Source organism: Canis lupus, chromosome 5 (genome assembly GCF_003254725.2).
Source record: "Canis lupus dingo isolate Sandy chromosome 5, ASM325472v2, whole genome shotgun sequence".
Classification (NCBI taxonomy): Eukaryota; Metazoa; Chordata; class Mammalia; order Carnivora; family Canidae; genus Canis; species Canis lupus.
The window spans coordinates 60,698,419-60,705,370 of NC_064247.1; the positions used below are offsets into that span (position 1 = coordinate 60,698,419).

Here is a 6,952-nt window from a genome sequence, read left to right on the forward strand (position 1 = left end):
GCTAACCCAGGGACCCCACCTTGTGTACCACTGATCCAGAGGTGTGTCCCCCAGAAAAGGGTGTGTGCATTACTCACTTAGGGACACCCCTACTTCTGACACATCTGACTTCTCAATATTCTGAAGGTAGACAGGTATTTACTGTCTACATTAAAAAAGAAAAACTGAAATCAAGCCTTTACTCTCCTGATGCATAAGCCACATCGACATTGACTCTGAAAATCAAGAAATGATAGGGTTCTGGTTGCATTCTGGTTCTCTAAAAAAAGGGACAGGCTGCACAATTATTAACATTTTATTCTTAATTATAAACATTTTACTCTTAAATTATTAACATTGGTAACAGGTTCCTTTTCCACCTACCAGTGGCAGAATAGGCAGAAAGTAAACTCTGGATTATGAGCTTTTTGACATAGTAGAGAAACTCCACATTTACATCTCCTGGGTGGAGCCGTTAGGATGGTGCTGGGAAGGAGCTAGCTCCCCCAGGGAGCTACACATCCTCCCCAACACTTGGTATTCTTCTTTGTTTTTTGGTTTTTAAAAGATTTTATTTATTTATTTGTTTGAGAGAGAGAGAGAGAGAGAGAGAGAGCACTCCCGCACAAGCAGGAGGTGTGGCAGAGGGAGAGGGAGGCAGCAGGCCCCTGGCTGTGCAGGGAGCCCTATATGGGGCTGGATCCCAGGACCTCAGGATCATGGCCTGAGCCCAAGGCAGACGCTTGACCAATGGAGCCACCCAGGCGCCCCTGGTTTGTTTTTTTTTATTTTGGTAATAGTCATCCTGGTGGATGTGAAATTGTTCTAATTTGACTTTTCTGTGGTATTTGACTCTATAAACACTCCTCAAAATTCACTTCCTTCATTTCCTCTACACTTTTTGGGTTTTCTTTTCTGCGTCTCTGGTTATTGTTTTTCTCAGTCTCCAATCCAATCAACCTCATTAATGTTAGCATTGCCCAGGGCTGCATCTAAAGTCTCTCATTCCGTATATTCACATACTTCATATATTTGTTACTCTATATACTTATGTACTCCATATACTCTATGTAACTTGTAGAGTCCATATAACTCATATACCACAAATAACTCATATAGTCCATGTACTCGTATACTCTATATAATCCGTATACTCCATACAACTCATATACTCTATATAAGTCATATAGCTCATATACCTATATACTCCATATAACTCATATAGTCCATGTAATTCATATACTTCATATAAGTCTTATAGCCCATCTACTCATATACTCCATATAACACATATAGTCCATATAACTCATATACTTTATGTAGTGCATACAACTATCATTTGAATAATGATAATAAAATAATTTTATTTTTTTTGTTTTGTTTTCTTTTTTCTTTTTTTTTAAATTTATGATAGCCACAGAGAGAGAGAGAGGCAGAGACTCAGGCAGAGGGAGAAGCAGGCCCCATGCACCGGGAGCCCAACGTGGGATTCGATCCCGGGTCTCCAGGATCGCACCCTGGGCCAAAGGCAGGCGCCAAACCGCTGCGCCACCCAGGGATCCCATAAAATAATTTTAAAATCAGGACTGCGGCTTTTAAAAACAATGCATTTTAAAAACAGGTACTCCATGTGTTTTAAAAAATGAGGTAGGGGCATCGAGTGGGTTAGTCAGTTAGGCACTTAACTCTTGGTTTTGGCTCAGGTCATGATCTCATGGGTTGTGGGATCAAGTTCCACATCAGGCTCTGCACTTAGTGAGGAGTCTGTTTGAGGATTCTCTCCCTCTGCCCCTCCCCCGACTCGTGTGTCTATGCGTGTGCGTGCTCTCTCTCTCTCACACACATAAATAAATAAATCTTTAAAAATTAGGCAATACAGAAAGGTTTTGGTGTGAGGTCTCCTTCCCATCCTTGCCTCCCAGCTCCCCAGGTCTTTATCTTTGAGGTAACCTCCTGTTACGAATTTCCTTGTATTACTCCCAAGTATGCTTGGCATTCACAAGCATTTATAAATACCCACACACCCCCTGCTTTTTTTAAACAAATGGTAACACCTTGTTCTGCACCTGAATTTTTTCACTCTGTAATATATCTTGGCAATTGTTCCATATCAGTACCTGGAGAGCAGCCTCATACATCTTCATGGCATAACCAACATTGCTTCAACTTCCCACCCAAGTATCTGGGATGGCAGAAACACATAGGCTGCAGCAAGGACACATTTTATTTGAAATCTTCAGTTTTATTTGCATTTCATGCCAATTTTTTGTTCTGCTTCCTAATGCATCTGTGCTTATTTTAATATAACAATGATATTTTAAAACAGATTTTCTAAAGGATGGACGTTGTTTATGCGGAGACTTATACACCTCGTTAGGCACAAGTACCTGGTTTGGACATGTAAATACGACATCATGAGATCATCACAGTGATATTGTGAAGCAGGCAGGACAGGGATGAGTAAGCCCCTTCTGAAGGTGAGGTGGCCCTCAGCAATGTCAAGTGATCTGCTCCAGGCAACAATTTGTGGGGGCACCTGATAATATGTCACACTGCCTCTCAGGATACAGAGGAAAGATAGAAACCCGAGATCTATTTTTTTTTCTTGACAATGGTTTATTGAAAATGACACAAAAAGCATAGGCAACAGAAATGAAAATCAACAAGGAGGACTATATCCTGCTATAAAAGCTTCTGCATAGCAATGGAAATCATGAACAAAATGAAAAGACAAACTACCAAATGGGGGATAATATTTTCAGATCATGTACCAGGTAAGTGGTTAATATTTAACATATATAATGAACTCCTACAACAGCATACTAAAAAGGAAAGAAACTATCTGATTTTAAATAAACCAGTATGTCTCCAAAGGTAAGGGAAACAAAAGCAAAAATTAATTATTGGGACTTCATCAAGATAGAAAGCTTCTAGACTGCAAAAGAAACAGTCAACAAAACTCAAAGGAAACCTCAGGAATGAAAAAGATATTTGCAAATTTCTTATGGATAAAGGGCTAGTATCCAAATCCATACAGAAGTTATTAAACTCAACACCCCCCCCCCCCAAAAAAAAGAATCCTGTCAAGAAATGGAAAGAACATGGATTCTTGTCTCACATTTAGATCTTTCATCCATTTTGAGTTTATCTTTGTGTCTGGTGTTAGACAATGGTCTAGTTTCATTTTTCTGCACGTGGCTATCCAGTTTTCCCAGCACCATTTATTGAAGAGACTGTCCTTTTTCCAGTGGATAGTCCTTCCTGCTTTGTTGAATATTAGTTGACCACAGAGTTGAGGGCCCATTTCTAGGTTCTCTATTCTTTTCCATTGATCTATGCGTCTGAAACCTGAGATCTAAAAAACAAAGTGCAACAGGGTTTACATGGAAGGGATACTTCCATAACATGTTTTGCCGAGTATGGAATGAAAGATCTGGAAAATGTAGCCCTAGCTAACATGGCAGAAAATGAGACCAGTGCTCTTTTTTAAAAAAATAAATAAATATAAAAATAAATATTATTCATGAGAGACACAAAGAGAGAGGCAGAGACATAGGCAGATGTCTCCCTCTGGGGAGCCTGATGTGGGACTCGATCCTAGGACCCTGTGATCATGACCTGAGCTAAAGGCAGATGCTCAATCACTGAGCCACCCAAGTGCCCTCACTGTGCTTTTGTTTTAAGAAGCACCAAAGTACTGAGCGCTAGTCTGAGAATAGTCTGGACCAGTTATGGACTGAATTGTGTGCCCCTCAAATTTGTTTGTTGAAGCCCTAACCCCTGGTACCTCAGAGTGTGACTGTATTTGGAGATAGGGCCTTGAAAGAGGTGGTTAGGTTAAAATGAGGTTATTAGGGTGGGTCCCAATCGAATATGACTGGTGTCCTTCTAAGAAGAGGAAATTTGGACTCGCAGAGACACCAAGAATGCTGGTGTGCAGAGAAAGAACCACATGAGGACACAGGGAGAAAGAAGATGGCCATCTCCAACCCAAAGAGAGAGGCCTTAGGAGAAACCAAACCTGCCGACACTGTGCTCTATGACTTCCAGCCTCCAGAACTGTGAGGAAATAAATTTCTGTTGCTTCTGTCCACTCTCCATGACCCCTCCCCCACCCCCCACCCCCACCAAGTCTGTGGCACTTGTTTAGGGCTGCCTAAGCAGATTAGCACAGTATCTGCCCAAGGGCTGTCTTTAATTCCTCTGTATGTGAATTTCCTACCCCTCAAACAATGTGATTCCTTTGGGTAAGGGTGGGCTGAGCATTCATTCATTCGGTATTTACTGCACATGTCCCTGGCCTGGGCCAGTCTGGGCATGAGGCACACAGCAGTGGCTGTGGCCAAGCCCCTGTTACTCTGAGGCTACTATCTCCTCTCCCATCTCCAAAATGATCCTTGCTCCAGCTTCCTCCCTAGATGAGCTACTGCAAACATCTTCCAGGGAAAAAGGGGAAAGAGGTGACATAAAAAGTAAATTTAATGACCCAGATCATGATTTATAGATGGATCCAAATGTTTGTTTGTTTGCTTGTTCTTGCTTTTACACAGAGGCTTCTCTCGTAGATTGCCTTGCTGAACATGGGCGTGCAAGACAAAGTAGCTGAGGTGGATTATAGTTATGCCTCGTCTCATTATGAAAGTGGTTCAAGCACCCAGCTCAGCCAATTTGGAGGCTGGCGGCTCTGACAACGCTCAGAGCTATTAATTTCCTTGTGTGTGTTTGTGTGTCTCCAGAAACCACCCAGATTCAGAGAAGAGCTAGGATGCTCCCGGCACTGGTAATGATCGTCTCCCCTCTTAGTGGGGAAAAGCGATTAGCCACCATGGGGTCAGCCTGTCTTAGGAACGGCAGCCCCACCGGCTTCCCAGGCCCCTCGTGCTATGGAGTGCCAGAAAGAGCTAGCGTCACTATGAAGCCCGGCCGTGACTCATCTGCCTCCCCAACTTCTCTCTCAAAATGTGCTCTCTGGACTTTCTCAGGCAAGCCTGAGTGGCTCATTGCAGACACCCATCATTAACGTGCCTTTCACGCTTCTTAATTCCCTCCAGAGCTTTAACAATCATCGCAAACACGAGCAGGGTATTCTTCCCAGAGAAAGACATTCATCATGACTCTCCCCAACCTCCGTCTCAAAGCGCAGGAATTACTTCAATTGCCAATGGGAAGAGGGAGCCAACAGGTATTTTTAAAGAGGCTCTATCCACTGGAGGATCGAAAAGAAAATATCCCCTTTGAGCATTTAGTCACACACATCAAAGGAAACAACACTTTCAATCTTCATTTGCATCGTACAGGCATTAGATGTGGTCCAGTTACACTGAGCTCCGCTTGAAAAGGCAGAAGTGCCAGTACTTTTCAAGCCTTGACGGAGACAGAGAGAAAATGCAGCCAGGCAAATAATATATCACCCTGCCAAGGCATTTTCCATTTTTAAAAGGACAGAACAATTTTACATTATTTCTGGAGCCTCTTTGCAGCAAATATCCCTTGACATTTATTTTAGCACCCTGGCTGGCCAGCCTAAAAGCCCTGGCTGCTCCCAGCCTGCTGCTCCTGTGTGCCGGCGACCACGTTCTGCCTTTTGGTCTTGAAGCTCCAGACGTGAGAAGGGCAAGTGGCCAAGGCTTTTGAACACAGGCCGGAGGAGGTTGGTTCTGCAGAAGGGGCCGATGAAGAAGACATCACCCTGGTGGAAGGGATAACATAGCATTTCAAGTCACTTGAAGATGGAGAACCATCATTCACGGCTCAGAGCTACCAGGATGAAAACGCAAGGCAGGCTTGGGGTTTTTCAGAGATAAAACAATGAAGTGTGCGTGCTTGCACTTGATGGGGAGGCCTCTTGGGGAAGCGGAAACGGCCACCGGTTCTAGAATAATTAGCACCAAATGACTTCTAGTTAGGGTGACAAATGAACAAGTTTTCCAGATCTGGAGACTCAGGATCGGGCTATTAGGTAAAAATTTCCAAACTGTTCTTTCTAAGGTGGTCTGTGGTTCATTCCTTGCCAAGTGTGAGGTCTTTTGTCAGAGGGCGAACTGTGGTTTTATTGTTACAAGTCCTCAGCCCCGGCTGGCCTGAAAAATCTCAGGGTGCTGAATGATTAATTCCAACCTGCCCTAGAAAACGTTAGTCAGCTGGCAAAAGGAAATAGCCCAACACAGAGGCAAAAAGAGCAAATTGACTTTATCTGTGAGTGATTATGTTTGACAAGATGAGAAAAAAAAGAAATCTTTTGTCACAGAAGAAAATTGTACTTTGAGAAATCTTTGCCCAAGTCTTAAGACTTTGCTTTACACAGTTTGAATTAAAATGGAAATAATCCCAGTCCCCCTCCCACCGCCCCCGCTTCTCTCCCAAATAAAGAGCAGAGAAACAAAACTTCATTTTTATATGTTTACTATAGCAGAGTTTTAGAAATCAGATCAGGAATTCCAGGTCTACTCCAGAGTAGCATTTCCATTAACTAGCAAATTCTCTTTCAAGAAACCTATTTTTGAATTGCTGTTTACTACTAAAAGTTTAATTTTTCCTTTAAGTATTTGTCACACATGCAGTCAAATTCCTTGTGGGTGGGATAGCAGGGCAGATGGGACTCCTCTCCAATAAGAAAGGAGAGCCAATTTTCACTCTGAAAGGGCGAAAAGATCAGGACTGTTAGAATCATTCTTCCGATTTAACATTTATCTTGTATCCACAGCATCACAGTCTGCTTAGGACTGGAAAGAAGGCGTCGCAGGCAGGAAAACAAACTGTTTTGACTCAATCTATGACTCAAATTTTACTGCTTACATTTTTTTCTTTCACTAATTAAAAACAAAATTAACCTTCTCCTGAAAATCCCGAACTCTTATATTTACACAATCTTCTTTCCGGTATCCACAAGACCGACTCTCTTATCTCCTTCAAGTCTTTGCCCAAATGTCGAGTTCTTTCCTTTTAAAAATTATTTAATTAAGTGATCTCTATA

General features: G+C 42.4%; 1 long non-coding RNA gene across 1 annotated transcript; it reads left to right on the plus strand.

The window, feature by feature from the left end:
* Window positions 1-1,646: 1,646 nt before the first annotated feature.
* LOC112646913 (uncharacterized) lies at window positions 1,647-6,721 on the plus strand. Its single transcript, XR_007410890.1, has 3 exons — window positions 1,647-2,753; window positions 3,895-4,040; window positions 4,530-6,721. It is a non-coding gene; the product is annotated as an uncharacterized LOC112646913 (long non-coding RNA).
* Window positions 6,722-6,952: the final 231 nt, after the last annotated feature.